The 20,383-nt window shown below is 41.6% G+C and overlaps 1 non-coding gene across 1 annotated transcript; it reads left to right on the top strand.

Annotated features, from left to right (window-relative positions):
* The first annotated feature begins 12,716 nt into the window (after nt 1-12,716).
* LOC129400654 (U1 spliceosomal RNA) lies at nt 12,717-12,880 on the top strand. Its single transcript, XR_008627843.1, has one exon. It is a non-coding gene; the product is annotated as a U1 spliceosomal RNA (small nuclear RNA).
* The last annotated feature ends 7,503 nt before the right edge of the window (nt 12,881-20,383 follow it).

The following is a 20,383-nucleotide window of genomic DNA, read 5'->3' as shown; positions in this document are numbered from 1 at the left end:
GGAGGAGATTGCTAATCCCATAGGTAAAAGACTAGAGATAATTGAGTTGAAAACTGTGTGTCAAATTTTGGAAACTAAAAAAGCTTCCAACAAATGTCTCTCTTATTTGCTAGCTAGGGCCCTGACCAGAGCCTTCTTTTCTCCAAACAGTAACAAGAGTAAATGAATCTTGCTGTAGAAGTCAAGCCTTACAATACTGTGTAACGGGAATCTGAAAATGGTCCCTTCTGTCAGCCCTGGGGGAAAAAAACATCTCTCCGTGCTTCAGTGTACACAGTGCATTGAACTAGGCTCTTTTTTAGACTTGTTTCTAAAATATATGGAGCCTCTAATATTCTCTGATTCTTAGGAAATCCACCGATTTGCCTTTTCATCTAAGTGATTTTAAACCTTGAGGAAGAAGGGGGATTAACTGGCATGGTATTGCAAAACCCCTTTCTACCTATAGATGCAGTACCCTAAAGTCCTTGGACCAAGTTAGGGACCTCAGGATCTAGATGTGGTTCAGTGATAGAGTACATGTTGCATATGGGCTGTCCTGGAATCTATTTCCAGTCTGGGTTTCATGCACCTCCCTCCCTCTTCCATCCTTCATGGGTTCCAGCTCCATCCTAGTCATCTCAGTTTCCGTCATTCCCTCAGTTAGGTTCCCCCCTGCCTCCCCCACACATGCATTCTATTCCCAAATTCCAATCAATCCCCCCTGGATTGGCTCCCCCATTGGGTTCTATCAAGAGCATCGCAAAACAAAGAACCAACTGATCTCCTGTGGAGTGGAGTCCGAAATTACTGTCACTGTTATCCCATTGAAGCTCAGGAAAGTGATGTCGCTTGCCTATGATCTGCAAGTAAGCTGCAAAGTGAGGACTGAAACATGGGGCTCAGTAGCGTGGATCAGAGCATGTTTGTTCTCTTAGACTTGGCCATCTGACCTTTTCTCTTTCTGCATTTTTATATACTTTGAGTCCATTCCTGCCTCTCTACCTATAATTAGTCCCCAAAGTCAAGTGCATTATCATTCAAAGCAAAAAAGTAATTCACAATCCCAAAATTACACAAAGTACTATCAGTCAAAATAAACTGTTTATGGGGGTAAATGAAGAGAGAGAGATTTTTCTTGATCCAAGTCTCTGTGTATTGTGTCTACTTTCTCTTTCACACACACTAATTCATTCAACACTAACCTTCGTTCCACAAATATTTACTGATATGTGCATACAAATATATGAGACATGTGTAATTTTTACCTTCAATGAGCTTAATATTCAGCTAAGGAGATGGCACAAAGAAGAAAATTTAGGTAATAGCATATGAGGGGAATACACATACAAACCAAGAAAACAAGAGCTGCTGACACTGAAAATCTTGCATATGGCAAATGAACTACACAGACAAGTAGGGTAAGGAGGGAAGGAGAAATTTAAGGATAGCTGAACAGCAAGAAAAATTCTTCTATGGGGATGGAGGTCAGTATGGCAGTTACCCCTGGGGATACTGACAGAGAAGGAGAAAGAAGCTATTCTTCTTTCAGGAGTCAGAGAGGCAGCCCAGGTGTTAATGTCCTTGCCTTGCACACATCTAACCCCAGTTCACTACATAGTGCCACATATGATGACATGAGTTCACCCCCAGGAGCGATCCCTGTGCAAGGAGCCAGGAGTAAGCCCTGAATATTACCAGGTGTAGCCCAAATACCAAACAAAGATTCAGAGCATGGGTGACAATCCACTGAATTTTGATCCTAGTTGTTATATGGGTGCACACATATATAAATATTCATAGAATTGCATACTTTAAAGTTCTGTACTTTTTATCAGTTATTTCTCAACTTAAAAATAGTTCAGTGAGGCCAGGGAGATGGCTCATAAGGTTAGAGCACGTTTTCAATGTATGATTCTCAGGTACAATATCCAGTACCTCATGTCCCCCAAGCACTTCTAGGAGTGACACAGAGCCGCCCCCTCCCTAAAAAATTTCAGATAAAAGATTAAAGCCCAGCATTTATGACTGGAAGATTGGGTTCTTGCACCTACATCTATAATGGTTCGGGCCCTGCACTCCGCCAACCTGGGTTCAATCCCCAGTACCCCATATGACCTCCAAGCTCCAGGAGTGAAACCTAAGCGCCAGGAGAAAGCCCTGATCACAGTCAGATGTGACCCCAAAATCAATTTTTTTAACGTTTTAGCTCCTTTTATATTTATTTATTTACTTACTTATTTATGTTTTGCTATTTTTTGGGTCACACCTGGCAATGCACAGGGGTCACTCCTGGCTCATGGACTCAGGAATTTTCCCAGGCGGTGCTCAGGGGACCATATGGGATGCTGGGATTTGAACCCGGGTTGGCCGCGTTCAAGGCAAATGCCCTACCTGCTGTGCTATCACTCCAGCCCCCCAAAATAAATTTTTAAAAGTACTGGGGAGCGAACAGCCATAGGGCACTTGCTTTGCAAGCAGCCAATCCAATTTCAGTCCCAGCCCCCAATAAGTTCCCCCAAGCCCAGTCAAAAGGGATCCCTAAGTGCAGAGCCAGGAGTATGCCCTGAGCACAGCTGGCTGAGGACTCCTACCTCCAAAAGAAAACTGTGGTGCTATACAGAATTAGCAGGAACATCTTAATGGAGAAAGTGGGAGCATTTTTATTGGCAATATTAATAAATCTAGTCCAGTGATTGTTAACTCCAGCTACAATTTAGAATAGCTTTTAAAAACCTGATCTTTGGGACTTATGCTAGATCAACACAATTAGAGGTAATGCAAGTAGGACTTTCGGCTTTTTTAAAACCAACATTGAGAACACTGTGGTCTCTATAGCAAAAAAATCAAACTAAGACCAATGTCACATCATTAAGAAGCTGAGCACTCTTCAGACACTCTTTCATTTAAGTTTCAGAACAAACTCTGTGAGGTCAGTACCATTGTTCTGATTCTCATTTCACAGAGGAGAAAATGGAAGCCCAAATCATATTCCCCTTAAATTCTGGAATTGAGAATTCTTTCTAGATCAGTTTGTTCCAAAGTCAGTGACCTAAACCCACATACAAGATGACTTGTCACTGGAGGAACACAAGCAGAAACTCTCTATAAATGAGTTGGCTGTCTATAAAGAGATCATTGTTTTTCAAATACTCTTTCTTTACTTGCCTTTCTTACTGAGGGTGAACTTAGATACACTGACATCTGTTATTAGTCCCAAGTATACAGTTCATGAGGTTTTGTTTGTTTGTTTGTTTGTTTGTTTGTTTGGAGGGGTCACATCTGACAGTAATCAAGGATAACTCCTGTCTCTGATCTCATGGATCAATTCTGGTGGGCTCATTGATCATATGTGATGCCATGGATAGACTCTGGATCAGTTGCATGCAAGGCAAATGTCCTACCCACTCTACTATTTCTCCTGCCCTAGCCCCATGAGTCTGACAGGTATATACACCCCTATAATCACCACCCATTTTAGAAACCTCCTTCCAGTGAATTCTCCACTCCAGAAGCAAACATTGTTCTGATTTCTATTACATCGATTAACGAATTCTTTTGACCTATTCTTTTATTTGGCACTGAGCTCAGGAGTAATCCCTCACTTTATATTCAGTGGCCACATCTGGCTCTATGTTCATAAGTCACTACCCCTATAATTCCCCTAGCAGTGCTCAGGGGGCATATGTGGTGCCAGAATTCCAACCAGTGTCACAGACACATGCAAAGAAGGTGCTTTATGCTCTGTACTAAGTCTCTGACCCACGTTGGGCCTATTCTTGAATGCCATATAAACAGAATCATACAGCATGTGCTCTATTTAGTCTGGCTAGTCTTGCTCACCATTCTGTCTGGGAGGTTTATCAGATCACAGCTCTTTGAGCGGAAAGGAGCACATCTGACTGTGCTTAGGACTTAATCCTGGCTTGGTGCTCAGGAGACCATATGGGGAGAGAATCCAGGTTGGCCACATGCAAGGCCAGCACCTTATCAACTGTACTATCTCTCCAGCCCCATCAGATCACATCGTATATCAGAAAAAGAATATTAAGCATGTAGGTTTAGTAAAATCCATCAGACTGAGGACTGACGGGCCTCAGTGTTTTTGTTGCTGAGCAGAAAGCTGCTTTTTCTCAGAAGCTCTTCTCTGCCCTCCCGTTGCAATAGTTCCAGCCATGCTTCCACAGCTGTTATTAACAATAGACCTCCCATATCGTTGTTTGACTGAGTTATTCAAGACACTTGGAATACATTAATCTCATGTAATCTGGGAAGCTGGTTTGGAAAGTTCCTCCTAAAGCCCAACTGATGTTTGGTAGGAAGGGTTAGAGCATTTCTGATGCAAAACTACTTTAGGAATGTTTGGTAAAAGTCCTCATATTCTCCTATGTGCCTCTGTCAGAGATAAACTTGCAGTGCCTTGGCTGACCCCTGAATAATGCAAAATGGACTCAACTATTCTCCTCCTTCTCTCGTTCCTCCACCCTTAACTGCTACTTTCCTTATTTTTGCATCAATTCCAAGTTTTCATGTTTTCTAAGTCTATTACTTTCTGCTAGTTCTTCTCCACATAGTAGAAACCCCTATAACCGTTGTTTTAATGACTTTAAGGCAGTTACAGCTTTTCTCTCTGGCTTTCTGTTTCCATTCACAGTCTCCAGCAAGAGGTGAAAATAGCTAAAGCTCTCACAATGCGCAAAGCCCTTTCATCCCAGCTGTGAGAGGTAGAGGATCAAAATCCTTGAGTTCTGCTTCCTGGTTTTAAGTGCTTCCTCCCCGTAACCTTGGCCACTGGACTTGATTTGTAAGTTTCCTGTCATCTCCAGGCATAAGCCAACTTTTATATATGGTTCCCAAGTATTTTTTTGATGGTTGGTTTAATAGTTTGGCACTCTAACTGCTAGCCCTCTTACTCCCCACTAGATAGCTTTGTGAGACATCTGACCCAAGAATTGAGGAAAACATCATCTAGGGAGGAGGCAAAAGCCACCCAGGACCTTGAATCCTTGATTTGTTGCATAAACAAGCTCATTCCTCATTTCCCTTTTATTTGGTAGAAAGGGGTAACACATCTCTACTTTTCCCTCATCTTCACAGGCAGGGCCAAGAGGATTCGGCATATGAGGCTCTTTACCATCTTGCTGATTACAGAAATTTGCAAGGCTTATGGAGAAAATAATGAAGGTGCCATGCTTTCACATAGGTGAAGCCACCAAAGAATCTATAAATTAGGTATATGCAATGAAAATAAATACCTAAGTGACCACCCTTGAAAAATGCAGGTTTTTGATTTGTGGTATATTACTATTGAATAGAAACTGAAATCATTATGTCATTGCTTTACAATCTAGAAGCCCAAGTCAAGTTGTTGAAAAAGTTCAAGACTAACAAAATACTCCTTAAGCTTCCAAATTAAAAATATCTCTTTATCCCCTTCATTGACTATTAAAAGAGAGATGTTATTTTGGGTTGTTGTCCTAAGCTACCAGAAACTCTGTCATCAGAAATCTAGTTTGGCGTTATTTGGCTATTTCTATCATGATGTTGTCAGGCAATTTTATTTTTTTTCAGGGGTTCCAAGAAAGATCTGTGTTTAATGTCACAGACTCAGAAAAGAACCAAAAAACTTGCATTGAGACACAGAGAAAAGCTCATACTGCTCCTCCGGAATGGGGTTACTCCCTGCCCCCTTCTTGTCACAGCCTGGGGCAACCTGGACACCTGGGTTGGATTTAACTAGCTTGGGCAAGTTGCTTCCTTTCTTTGGGAGTCAGCTTTCTTTTTGGAATTCCAAGGGATTTCAAATGCTCACTTCTAAATTCCCTTCTAGCTTTAATATTCTCCCAATCTGTGGCACGTTGATGTGAAAGAACTGATCTTACAAATTCAGACTGCAGTTTCTACTTCTGTATTTCTAGTTCCTTTGTCTCATTTTAATCCACATCATGATGGAGTCAATAAATAATTGCCCCACTGAATAGAGACAGAGACAAATTCATTCCAAGATCAGCTAGCTAAGGGCACATGAAAGATGGAAGCTAATACGTTTCCTGCCCATGGTTCATTTCTAGTAATAGTAATTCTTACCTTTCTTCTCATTACCTTTATTTTCTTTCATTGGAGGTAAGTCACACTAGGCACACTCATGACTTACTCCTGATGCTGTGCTCAAGGATCACTTCTGGTGGAGTTTGGGGAACCATATGGAGTTTCAGGCATTGAATCAGTTTTGGCTGCATGCAAAGTAAGAGCCTTACTCACTGCATTATCTCCTGGCATGCCATTTTTTAAACAAAATGTTTAAAGTTTACTATGTACCAGGTCATATGTTGAAAACAGGGACTTATTAGTTGAAACTTCACAGACAAATTGTTTAAAGCAAAACTGCACATCCTTGCTTTTTTGCAGAAGTTGAATGTGAGCAGCAATCTTTTAAGTTACCAATGCTGAAATTCATCTAAAAGCACGTATTCATTTAATTGCATGAGCCAATATTTGAGTAACAGGAGTAAATGAACAAATCGTACATGAACTCAGAGAGACATGAATTCAATTCCTTGCCAACAGACCAGAGACTTAACCTCTTAGACTCCGTAACTCCCACTGTTTTTTTTAAATCAGAAGTGATATGCTATTCACAATATTCACTCTAGGATTGTTGGCAGGATTCCTGAGGCTATCTGGGGTGTGGGGAAGCTAGAACCCTATCTGATAAGTAAGTAGTTCAATAACTTTGTCTTAGTGTGTGTTCCCAGTTTTCAAATTCAAATCCTCCTATTTTAAATGCAGGTAGAAATCACTGGGTCAAGTAAGCCAGTTTTCTATTGAATACCCTTTCACTTCTGTAGTCTGAGGTGGTACTAACAGCCTGTTCCAACACAGCATACCAGAGGTGTTATTAGAGACTGCACTCTTGCCTGCTGGGGAGGAAGAAGAAAGAAAAGAAAGAAAACCAAGCATCTGGTAATCATGTAATTGATTTTGAGATGTGGGCAAGCTGGCAGTTTGCAGTTGCTCTTTTCCTGAAGTGCAATGCTGTCAGAAGTCAATATGCAGAGAGAAGGTTTGAAACGCTAGTTAGCATGCCCCCGGAAGATTCTGACAATTATTGTTCCATCCATTCTAGTTCTAGGTAAGATACCTATCCTAACCTACTATTTTATTTTGGCTTCATTTTAGGGTCATACTCAGGGCTTACTCCTGGCTTTGTGCTTTGGGTACCATATGGGATGCCAGTGATTGAACTCGGGTCAGTTACATTGAAGGCAAGCACCTTACATACTGTACTATCTTTCCACAACCCCCAGATTTCTACTTTCTAAGTCAGCAGCACTCTAGCTTCTCCCTGTTACCCTGTTAAACAGGAGACAGAGATGTTAACACTAGCTGCTCCAGGTGGAGAGACCAAGAGCTCAGATTAATTCTCTCTCTCTCTCTCTCTCTCTCTCTCTCTCTCTCTCTCTCTCTCGGATACTAAGCCAGACAACCAATGGAAACTATCAATTTGGTAAAGGGTAAAGTCCGGCAAGTTTGTACTTCTCAGATCTAGAAATTTCAGGGGCCACCAGGGACACACCAAATAGTGCTCAGGGATTGAATTTGGAACCTTGCACATGCAGGACATGAATTACACCCACCTGAGCTATCTCCCTGGTGCCTCTGATTCATTCCTCCAAAAATACAGTCAGATTGAGCAAAAAAAAAGTACATTTCACACCTGGAGGTGTTCAGATGAACATATGCAGTTCCAGGGATCAATATTGTCTGCCATGGAGGCAGGGGGAGAGTGGGAAGGGGGGGTATACCGGGGATATTAGTGGTGGGGAATGTGCACTGGTGGAGGGATGGGTGTTTGATCATTGTGTAATTGTAACCCAAACATGTAAGCTTGTAACTATCTTGCAGTGAGTCAATAAAATTTTTAAAAATTAAAAAAATAAACCTGGGTATGCCACATACAAGCCAACCCCAAGGAAAGAAGGTAAGTTTCATTTGACATGTTTCTGAGAAATATTGATAAAAGCACCCACTCTTGGCATTCAAATGTGTTCAGGTCCAGGTAAATTAGCATTTTTACCAAATTTTATTGTAAAGTGTGGCAGTAGAAATCAGCTCCCAAATGAACACTCATCTCAAGCTACACCCAAAAATAGAAACCTTATTAGAGAAAATGAAATTATAAACAACTATCATTTATTAAGAAATTATGTTAAACTATCTCAGCCCTGGGGGAATACAAAAGCTTTTAGGCAAGAGATGGGAGTGATAAGAAATTGGCTTCAGGTGCTGCAGGTAGTAAGTAAAAAAACAAGTTTTCAAATTAGATGTATCTGAATGTAGAGCCTGACCGGCTCACTAATCTGCCTCTTGCCCAGAATCTCATATGTCCTGTGCCTCACTCTTGCACCATGCTTGACAAGGCCTGGATGATCATTTGTGCACAGAAGCACATTTGTTTTTTGGAAGGTGAGGAATTGGGCCACAACTGCTCTTACTCCTGGCTCCACTCAGGGACCACTCCTGGCTCTGTGCTCAGGGATCACCCTTGGCAGGTCACAGGGAAACATACCCAATGCTGGGGATCAAACCAAGAAAGGCCACATATAAGGCAAGCACATTAATCCCTGTACTATCTCTCCGGCCCAGAAGCACAATCTTTACCCTTTGTAACTGGGTAGTCAAAAAGTAGGTGGGTCATGCAGTGTTTGAGTCCAGAACTCAGCTTTATCATCACAATGTATTAAACTCTCCATATCCACAGAGGGATTGTTTACAGATCTCCCCTAGGATATAAAAATACAGGTGAAAGAGCAAGACTGGAAAAATATGGTCCAGTTGTTGCATGTGATCTATGCAATTCTCCCATATATTTTTGGAGGGGTGGTGCAAAATATCAAGCCTAGGGCTGCATGTAGGAATAACATGTATTCTACCATGAGCTATATCCATGAACCTCCCATATTCTTCATATTCTTTAAATCACCTATAGAGTGCTTGTAATATTTAATACAATGTAAACATTGTATAAATGCTTACTATACTGTGTTCTTTTGTCAACATTTTTCTGATCATGGTCCCTTCTGTCCTTGCAACATTTCTTTCCTATAGTATCTCCTCTTCCTACCTGTTGACTCCCTAATCTCATGCTGTGTCCCACTTCCAATTTATATTTTTATTTGTGATCCCCTTGGAATATCCTGGCTCCTGGATGAGAAATACTGGTGTAGGGAATATTATTAAGAAAAACATGTCTGTACATATTTAGTACAGATGCTTCTATCTGTGACCCATCTGAGGTTGGTTGGACTGGTTGAGACAGAGGTGCATTAATTAATTAATTAATTAATTAATTATTCTTTTTGGGCTACCCCCAGCAGTGCTCAGAGCTTATTCCTGGCTCTGCACTCAGGGTTCACTCCTGGTGGGGCTTGGAGGACCATATGGGATGCCAGGGGAAAAGACCCAGGTCAGTTGCCTGCTAGGCAAGTGTCTCATCTGGTGTAATATCGCTCCCTCCCACACAGAGGTTAATTTTAATCATCTGACCACTGGCTTAGTGGTTAGATGATTAAAGTACCATTGAAGATAGGTTATTTCTCCCACATTATTATAGGTTTACTTCTATTTATTTATTTATAATTGAATCACTATGAGATTCAAGGTTGTTCATGATTGAGTTTCTTTAATAGAATGTTCCAGTGCTCGTCCTTTCTAGGTAGGCACTTTGGACTAGCCACTTCAAATCAAGAAGTAATTTAACTCTGTCACGAACTCATTTGGCACAGCTGGCATCTGCTTTCAAAACACTTGAGGATTGAATATCTTCTGAACCATTCGCTCTTGGATGGGGTTCTCTGGATATTGATGGATTGTTCTCTAAGGAAACAAATGAAGACAGAAAGAACATAAAATAAGATATTGGTTTTTCATTTTCCTCTGAGTTGGCCTTGAGCATGATCATTGCATATATATGACAGTCTCCAAAAATGAACAATTTCTACTCACTCTTCATTTATCTCCGTGTATCCCAGCTTCTTGCCAGAGCCTCCCCCACTTGGCATACCTTTTGTGATGGAGACTTCATTTCAGAGCTACTTCCTGCCTCCTTTCTCCATCTCATTTATTTCTCAACCGACCATCTGCTCTTTCTGTCAGATTGCTCCTGGCTGGGCTAGAGAGACAGTACAGGGATTAAGTCACTTGTTTTGCATGAACCCAAGCTGGGTTCAATTCCTGGCATCACATATACTTTCCTGCGCGCCTCCAGGAGTGATCCCTGAACATTTATTGTTTGGCACAAACCAAAAAATTGATTGTTTCTCCAGGGGCCCTCCATCCTCTGAAAAAGATATGCAGCTAGGCATAGGTGTAACCCTTCTCATGATACTGTTCTGGACACATTTATAGATACTATTTCTTTCCAGCACAATTATAGATACCATTTCTTCTCATATTTTATATTCCATTTGTTTTAGCTTAAAACAGTTTGCATAGACTTTGTGGGTAGCAAGATATAATTCATCATCAAGGCAGATGAATTATCAGCCTCAGTGTTTGCCTAGGACTCTACTGGACATACATTATGTTTTCTCATTTGGAATGGGACGCCTCCAAAAGTCAATCACCCATGACATTTTCTGTTCTCCAGAGATTGTAAGGCATAATGTAATATGAACTTTGTCATGGAGAGAGGTGGAATAAAGAGTGGAGGAGCCAATCAAGTAAAATATAATAGTATCATATTGCACATACAGTGAGCAATAGTGTGTTTATACTTTAAATGTTGGAAGGAGAAAGGGCCAGGGCAGTATGCAATGTGCTTGCCTTACATACAGCCAACCCTGTTTCAATCCTGGGCACCACATATGATCTCCTGAACCCTGTCAGGAGTAATTCTTGAGCACAGCGCCAAGAGTAAGCCCTGAGAACCACTGGTGTGGCCACAAAACAACAAATAAATTGCTAAGAAGATAAAGTGTATGTTAAATATTCTTAATGAAAGACAATAAAGAGAGTGAATGAAAAACAATAGACTGAGAGATATTGTATTTGGAAGTGATAGATAAATATATGGTATTGGCTATGGTTATCTCAAATGTATGTCCAAACTCATAATGTTGCATACATTAAATATGTATACATTTGTATGTCAACCAGAGCTCAATAAAGCAGTGTCCCCCTATTTGGGGGCCTCACCCAGAGATGCTCAGGGGCTATTTCTGTTTTTTTCTTCAGGGAACACAATTTCCAGTGGTTCTTGGGGGAACCATTCATACATTTCTGGGGTTTGAACTAGAATCAACCTCATACAAAGAAACTTTCTTAACCCCTGTACTATCATTAAGACACAAGTGAGATTTTTTTGGGCAATGTTTTATTTATTTATTTTTTGGTATTGTTTTGTTCAGAATAATATATTCCATTCAATATTCCAACACTAATCCCACCACGATTACACCTTCCCACCACCATTATTTTGAATTTTTCCCACCGCCACCCAAACCTGCCCCCAAAGCAGGTCATAAATAATTTATTTATATTGCTTGTTATGAACAAAATCAGCTAAAAATCATCCAAAAGAATTTCCTTTGGGGAAAGTGTGTGAATGTTGTTGTATCTCACCCAGGAGCCATTAAATCCTTGTATAAGAGATTACTAACATGTTGTTACAGGTTGAGTCTTTGTGTCCTAATTTTTTATTAAGATTAGATCAATTGTCTTCTACTTTAGATTCCATGAAATGCAGTGTGCTACTCTTTGTACATCAGTGGTGTAGAGTATGAGACGTCATTCCATGAATTTTAAAATTTTAAAATTTTAAATTTTTAAAAACAGGGTGATATAACTGAAGTTAAATTTTTAACTGTATGGTGACTTTGGAATCAGGAGGCATCTCTGCAGCTTGTGGCTCTCTTCCGAGATTTATTTGTGAGTCTCTGGATCATGGCCATTAATGAGCTAATATGGTGTCAGAGGCAGTTTGTGGGCATGACTGCCAGGTTCCCAGAAGAACAGGGAGGTGGAGGGGAGGTCTTCCATTCCTCTCTGTGAGAGCTAGGAGATTCTGGTCATAAAACCCTCTACCTGAGTTTTTCATCAGATTCATTCTCATGGATGAGGTTCATCTCAACCCTGTGGAGATTGGCTGTGAGCATGGTGGTGAGTGGGTTCTGGAGGTTTTCGGCTGGTGGGGCTCTGTGGGGGTGGGTGATGGGATTCATGGCCTCCCTACCTGGTGCCTAAGGCCCAAGTGGGATTTTTAAAAAATTATTGAATCACCCTGAAATACAGTTATACAAAGCTGTTCATGGTTGTATTTCAGTCATACAGTGTTCCAACATCCATCCCTCCACCAGTGTACATTTCCCACCACCAACGTACCCAGTTTCCCACTTGTCCCCCACCCCCAGCCTGCTGGTCTCTATGACAGGTACTTTGGCACATTTCTTCTCTCTCTCTCTCTCTATCTATCTCTCTCTCTCCACATAGGCATTATGGTTTGCAATAGAGGTACTGAACACAGTCACAGGGCTGGTGCTTCTATGTTGGACTTTGAAGGTTCTCCTGTGTGTTCAGTGTACAGTGCTTAGTGATCTTCTCCTGTGTCTAGAGGATCCTGAAGCAGGGCCCTTTCAGGGATCCATCTGCATGGTTCTCTCTCTAATGTTCCTGTCGTGTAGTGTGGCACTTCACACATTTAATCCAAAATGATGATGCAGCTTTAAAATGAATGTCACATGCTTACCTGGAATGGGCAGATACCATAATCATAAAAGTGATTTTCCCAGGGCAAGGCTTATCCATTGCACTCTGGATTTACTGATCTGTGCAATTTACTCAAATATGGGAACTTGATTGCATAATTTGTGGTAGTGAGGGAATGTGTTCACACTCTTCCCCATAAAAACAAAAGGGAAAAAAATGAATGTCAGGTGTTATTTCCATGGAATTACTATATGTGTTCTTGGTCACACTATAGATGATTGATATGTTTTTAATAAATAAAATATTTTTGGCCCATAGAAGGAGTATAATTTATAAATAAAAAAAACAAACTGTATTCCTTCAAAAGTCTGGAATTTCTGTGCTGCAAGCCATAATGCCCAAAAGTAGAGAGAGAGTATGGGCAAGGGGAATATTGTCTGCCATGGAGGGAGAGGGAGGGTGGGAAAGAGGGGGTATACCAGGTATATTGGTGGTGGGGAATGTGCACTGGTGGAAGGATGTGTGTTTGATCATATTGTGATGGTAACCCAAACATGAAAGCTTGTAACTATCTCACGGTAATTCAATAAAATTTTTTTAAAAGTCTGAAATTTCTAAGTGAAAGACATAGTAGGTAGTTGGAGTCAAAAATTTCCGTTCCCTTCAAACATCAAAGAAACTCTGATTATGGGTACAGAAACTGGGATGGGCCCTGCTTGAAGACACCTGTAAAGTAAAAAAATAAAGAACAAAATTACCAAGGGAAGATTGAGAGAAATAAGTTCTCATAATGTTGATTTCTTTTTTACCTTCAGCATAATAGTTTTTAACCACAATTGGGTAGACAGACATAACTGAAGCTAAATTTTAGCCTACACACATCACCTGATTTAAATGTTCAAGTCAGCAATAAAACAGAAAGGAACTCCCCAAAATAATGAATCTATGAAAAAGGATTTATCAACTTTTTAGAACAAAGGCTCAAAATTTATTAGGACTACTGGAATCCTTTCCAGACTAGAATTAATCAGCACCCATCCACAAGAAATCTATGTTCTTTGTTTTGTTTGGAGGGGCTACATCTGGTAGTACTTAGAACTTCTTCCTGGTGGTGCTCAGGGATCATTCCTGGCAGGGCTTGAAGGACCGTATGGGGTACCAGGGATCAAACCAGGGCTTGCTGTGCATGCACATGCCTTAACCTATGTACTATTTTCCCATCCCCCAAATATATCTCTTAAAAGCAAATAGAAAGCACCTTAAATTCCACCTACAGCTTCTTAACTCCCCCCCACTCCACCATTGGCCACTTTGGGAAACACTTTTCTTGGGCCATTTACATTCTCTGGGGCACTCTGAGCCCTGATGGCCTCTTTTCCTTTCCCATCACATCAACAGAAGATTGAATTTCATCTTGTTTTCTAAAGAAGACAGACCAGGCTTGCCTGGAAAGAAAACATCCCTGGAGAGATTAGACTCCAACTAATTCTCATTTCCAGCATCTAAAGACAGAGGATTAGATTAAGAAATGAATAACATGATACGCTGGGCTCCAATTGCACGATGTGAGCTTTCTAATTTATGATATTTGTAATGGAAGTGAGCCAAGTTGGTTCTTAGAAACAGATGGTGAGAGTGATATTGGTCAAAGGCCCAGCACACCTAGGAAGAGGACAAGAGGAATAGCTCAGACTTAGCTACAAAAAAATGAATGATTTGGTTTTTCTCCTTGCTCAGATTCAAACATTCAAAGTCATAAGTTTCACACTCAAGGGTGTGTGTGTATGTGTGTGTTCTTTGGATAGTCTCACACCCAGCACAGGAACACACGTGAAACAATGTGGCCTCGGTATTTCCCTGCTTTTCACCATCCTTCTTACTCCTACCTGCCAAGATTCTTGCCTATTCCTCTGGACAGATTAGGAAAGAAAAATAACACCCACCTGCTTCTTGTATTGCTGTAAGAATCAGCAATAGCAGCAGAAGAGGTCTGAATAACAACTTTCTTCAACCATTTGATGCCTACAGACCAGTACTTGTCCTGCATGCTGGTCTGGGGACTGACAATTATAACCAAGGTGCTAGACCAGTAGATTTTAAACTTTCTGCACCTTCAAGCTGGTGGTTGAAGAATGCTGCTGTAGAGGCTGAGAGAGGAGGAAAGCAGAGAAGTTGCCCATTAGGTCAGCATTACACAAATAAGAACAAGCAGGCATTGGACTCTTACGGAGTCACTTTTCGTCACTCCATGGTGACAAATGAAAAGCGGGGCTTGGGGGGATGTATAAGGTAAGTTGAAGTCACATTTCATAGGTTCGATAGCTCTCCTAATCAAAGGCAAGAAGGAGTGGTGTGGTGGCCTGAATTCTAAGGAAAGCAGTTGCCAGACTAGCTCATGAAAAAAAAAAATAGTGTGAAGTGCATGAACAGCCAAAGGGGAATTGTCTGTGTAGCACTGTGGCATGGCATTTGAGAATAAGGGACATTTAAGTAAGGGGGAATGGAGAGTCCATGGTTGCAGGAACAGAATGACAAAGTCCCACCTAGCACTCCCCGCTCACCTTAGGAGCTACCATATTTTATCACCCAGGTCAGGAAACCTGTGGAGCACAAGGCCACGAATGTAGCTGCGCAGTAATTCACTCCTTTGTATCTTATAGGGACCATACATCGGATATCCGACCTCCAGAAACCTTTCGAAACAACAGCACGTAAAAATGGTTGCGGGAGAAAAAGAAGATGGCGGCAGTGTGGCAACAGGCATGAGAGCTGGCAGAGCAGCAGGAGCTCTCAGCGCTCTCAACAGCAGCACCCATGGAGTCAGAAACTTTCTGTGTGGACGACTGTAAGTACCTTTTAAATATTTTCTCTCAATAAGAGCAGACTTTTTTTGGGAAACAATATGGGCATTCCTTCAAAAACTAGAAATCAAGCTTCCATATGATCCACCAATACCACTTTTGGGAATATATCTCTAGGGTGCAAAAATAGCACAATAGAAAAGACTTCTGCAACCGTATGTTCATTGCAGCACTATTCACAATAGCCAGAATCTGGAAACAACCCGAGTGCCCAAAACTGGATGACTGGTTAAAGAAACTTTGGTACATCTACACAATGGAATACTATGCAGCTGTGAGGAAAGATGAAATCATGAAATTTGTGTATAAGTTAATGGTCATGGAGAGTATCATGCTAAGTGAAATGAGTCAGAAAGAGAAGGACAGATATTGAGTGACTGCACTCATTTGTGCACTATATCACTGTATCATTGTCATCCCATTGCTCATCGATTTGCTCGAGTGGGCACCAGTAACGTCTCCATTGTGAGACTTGTCGTTACTGTTTTTGGCATATTGAATATATTACGGGTAGCTTGGCAGGCTCTGCCATGTGGGCGAGATACTCTCGGTAGCTTGCTGGGATTTCCAAGAGGGGCAGGGGAATTGAACCCGAGTTGGCTGCATGCAAAGCACACATCTGACTCGCTGTGCTATGGCTACAGCCCCTTGTGCAATATAAAATAACATAATATGAGACTGACACCCAAGGAGAGTAGACACAAGGACCAAGAATATTGTTCCAAGGTTGGAAGCCTGCCTCATGAGCTGGGTGGGAAGGCAGCTGGAATAGAGAAGGGATCCTAAGTAAATGATGGTTGAAGGAATCGTTCGGGATGGGAGATGTGTGCTGAAAGTAGATAAAGGATGAAACGTGATAGCCTCTCAGTATCTGTATTGCAAACCATAATGCCCAAAAGTAGAGAGAGAATATGGGGGAAATTACCTGCCATAGAGGCAAGGGGAGGGTTGGGAAAGGGGGATACTGGGGACATTGGTGGTGGGAAAAGTGCACTGGTGGAAGGATGGGTGTTGGATCATTGTATGACTGAAACTCAAACATGGAACTTTGTAACTGTATCTCACAGTGATTCTATTAAAATTTTTTTCACCAAAATTTTAAAAAAGAGAAAAGTATATTAACACATCAGGTAAAAAGATTTCCAAATAAACCACTTTTAAGGTTTTAAATTTCTATGTAATTTTAAAAATGATTAAAATTTAAAAATTTTCTTTGCAGAGGATTGTTGGCAAAAGATATCATTTATTGTAAATAAACCTCATATGTTTATTGCATTATGTTTATACATATGTTTATTCTATTATGTTGAATCCTCTCAACTATAGTATCATGAGTTCAAGGTGCTGACTCCTGAGAAGCACTGTGAACCAACTCTTCAAAGTAAATTACGACTTGAAATAAAAAAAAAATTAGCGGCTTAATTGGAACCAAACTGGCACGCACCTGCGGTGGCATGATGGTGGTGGCATTCTCACGGCCTCACTACCATAGCTCTCGGCGCGAGGGTCAGCTGGTGGCCATGGCCACAGACGCTTAGCGTGAATGAGTGGCGCTGTTCGGGTCCAACTGGCACTGCTGTAGCGAGGGTCCTGGAGTTGAGAGGGCACGCGGGTTCCTACCACAGAAGTCTGTGTCAGGCAGCACACTGGCAGCAGGGCTTCCCCAACCACTATTTCTTCCTCGGATCAACTTGTGCTTCCAGTGCTGCCCTAGGCAGGACCTGCTGGACTAGTGGCTACGGCACATCCAGAGTGCCCAAGCCATGAATGGTAACAGCCTTCACTTTGGACTTTCCCACATGTGCTGCCACCACAGTGGCCCAGAGGGCTCAGAACCATCGGTGGGTCAACCTGGACATGGGAGAAGGGGCGAGACGGCATCAGCAACCTGATACCCCCAAATCGCAGCTTTGCCTCTCTGGCTGGACTCCAACATCTCAGGCAGGACCAAGTTTTCTGAGAATTTAAACTGCCATAACTTAGGTATATGGGAGCCATGCCCATAAACCATCTCCAGCTCTGTCATACAAGCTCAATTATCGGCCTTGCTCCAGAGACCCATAAATAAATCTCAAAAGAGATCAAAAGCCACAGTTAATCTTGGACCCGTGCAAGGCTGAACAGACCAAAGTAGATCAGAGGAGGACGGTTCTGCCTAGGGCCCACCTAAGCAGAGCCTCTGGCAGCCTCTTGCTCCCATAATCCAAAATCACCATCACGCCCCTGGCCAGACTCCTCCATCTTGGAATGGACCTCACTGGGATATCAATCTGCTGAAAATTTGGGTATGCAGCCTTTGTGAATGAAATGTCCAGGCTTTCTCTGAGTTGGGATGAGCTACTACAGCCCAACTCCCTGTATCTTCAGAAGCCCCTGCAGTCACGTCCACACCGCAAAGCTGCCACCCAGTTAAAAAAAGCTGCTCCAGATGTACTTTCCTGATAAGAATGCTGAACACCCTGAGCAAACACAATGAACTCTTGGCACCTGTACTGCAAACTATAATGCACAAAAGTAAAGAGAGAAAGAAGAAAGATGCCTGCCATAAAGGAAGGCAGGGGGAGGTGGGCTGGGGTGGTGGTGGAAGGGAAACTGGGGACATTGGTGGTGGGAAATGTACACTGGTGGAGGGATGGGTGTAGGAATATTGTGTGACTGAAACCCTACCATGTACAACTTTGTGGTGATCTATTTCATAGTGATTCAATTAATAAAATAAAAAATGGAAGTAAAAAGTAGTTGTGGTAGTAAGGAATTAAATTACAGCAGTAGTAGTGGCAGTATAAATGCCACTGAGTCTTACTGGAACCAGTGCACAAAAATATGCAGAACGATTTAGTAACAACAAATCTGATTGAAAGATAGCTTCAACAGGAGGGAAGAGAGCACCATCCAGCCGGTCCTTCCAGAGAGATCATAGGCCATGGGAGTGCACAAATGGCAAATTAAAAAGACACATTTTCATACAGCAATACTCGAAATGGGAAAACAACACAGAACCTCATCATGTGCAGTGAACAATGACTCAACCAGTATCAAACAGTTGTATAGCCTTGGAAGTAATGACTTCAGAGTGGAAATACTGAGGCTGTGTAGTGAGTTCAAAGAAACAATGGTACAGGTTTTCAATAAAATACAAGAAAGCTTGAGAGTAGAAATGAGAAAACAACTATCAGAAGTGACAGAACTAAAGAGTTTGGTAACGAAATGAAAAGCTCAATGAAAGGCCTTGGTTGCAGAGTACCTACAGCTGAGGATAATAAGTGAGCTCCAAGGTAGCACTGTAGGACTGTCATCCTCTTGTTCATTTATTTGCTCGAGCAGGCACCAGTAACATCTCCATTGTGAGACTTGTTGTTACTATTTTTGGCATATAGAATACGCCATGGTAGCATGTCAGGCTCTGCCATTTGGGCGGGATACTCTGGGTAGCTTGCCAGGCTCTCTGAGAGGGGTAGAGGAATCGAACCTGGGTCGGCTGCGTGCAAGGCAAATGCCCTACCCGCTGTGCTATCACTCCAGAGCTCCAAGGTGAGATACAAACAACCTCTAGAAAACAACAGAAGATGGGGGAAGCCTCAAAATAAATGACCAGGAGATGAGTGAGCTTTGGGATTATTTAACAGGAAACAACATAAGAATCATCAGAATCCTGAAGGAAGAAGAAGAAAATTCGAAAAAAGTAACAGTCAAAGAAATTATAGCTGAGAGATCCCCAGAATTGAGGGGTGCATGAATCCAGATTCAAAAAGTGTACCAGCTAAATGAGACTCAACACAGACGTCCAACTATATGGTTACTTAATCTTTGACAAAGGAGCTAGAAATGTGAAGTGGAACAAGGAAAGCCTCTTTAACAAGTGCTGGGGAAACTGGATAGGTACCTGCAAAACAATGAACACTAACCTCTGGCCAATGCCAGGCACAAAAGTCAGATCAAAGTGGATTAAAGACCTCAATATAGGACATGAATCTATAAGGTACATAGAGGAAAATATAGGCAGAGCTCTTAATGACATTGAAGCTAAAAGCATCTTTAAGGACGAAACAGCACTGACCATGCAAGTGGAAGCAAACATAAACAAATGGGGCCACATCAAACTAAGAGGCTTCTGCACTTCAAAAGAAACAGTGACCAAAATACAGAAAGAGCCCACAGAATGGGAAAGAATATTTACCCAATACCCATATGATAAGGGATTAATATTCAGGATATAAAAGACACTGGTGGAATTGTACAAGAAAAAACCCTCCAAACCCATCAAAAATGGGGAAAGAAATGAACAGAAGTTTCCTCAAAAAAGAAATACAAATGGCCAAAAGGCACATGAAAAATGCTCCACATCATTAGTCATCAGAGAGATGCAAATAAAAACAACAATGAGATATCATTTCACACCACAGAGACTGGCACACATTTAAAAGAACAAAAGCAACCGGTGCTGGCGTGAATATGGGGAAAAAAGGACGCTATTTCACTGTTGGTGGTAATGCCAACTGGTCCGGCCTTTCTGGGAAACAACATGGACAGTCCTTCAAAAACTAGAAATTGAGCTTCCATATGACCCCACCTACCACTTCTGGGAATATATCCCGAGGATGCAAAAAAGCACAGTAGAAATGACATCTATACCTATATATTCATTGCAGCACTGCTCACAATAGCCAAAATCTGGAAACAACCCAAGTGCCCTAGAACAGATGACTAGTTAAAGAAACTTTGGTACATCTACACAATGGTATACTATGCAGCTGTTAGGAGAGATGAAGTCATGAAATTTGCTTATAAATGGATAGACACGAAGAATATCATGCTAAGTGAAATGAGTCAGAAAGAGA

Source organism: Sorex araneus, chromosome X, assembly GCF_027595985.1.
Source record: "Sorex araneus isolate mSorAra2 chromosome X, mSorAra2.pri, whole genome shotgun sequence".
Lineage (NCBI taxonomy): Eukaryota > Metazoa > Chordata > Mammalia > Eulipotyphla > Soricidae > Sorex > Sorex araneus.
The sequence above is the reverse complement of the archived record's forward strand: the minus strand, read 5'-3'. Positions and strand labels throughout refer to the sequence as shown.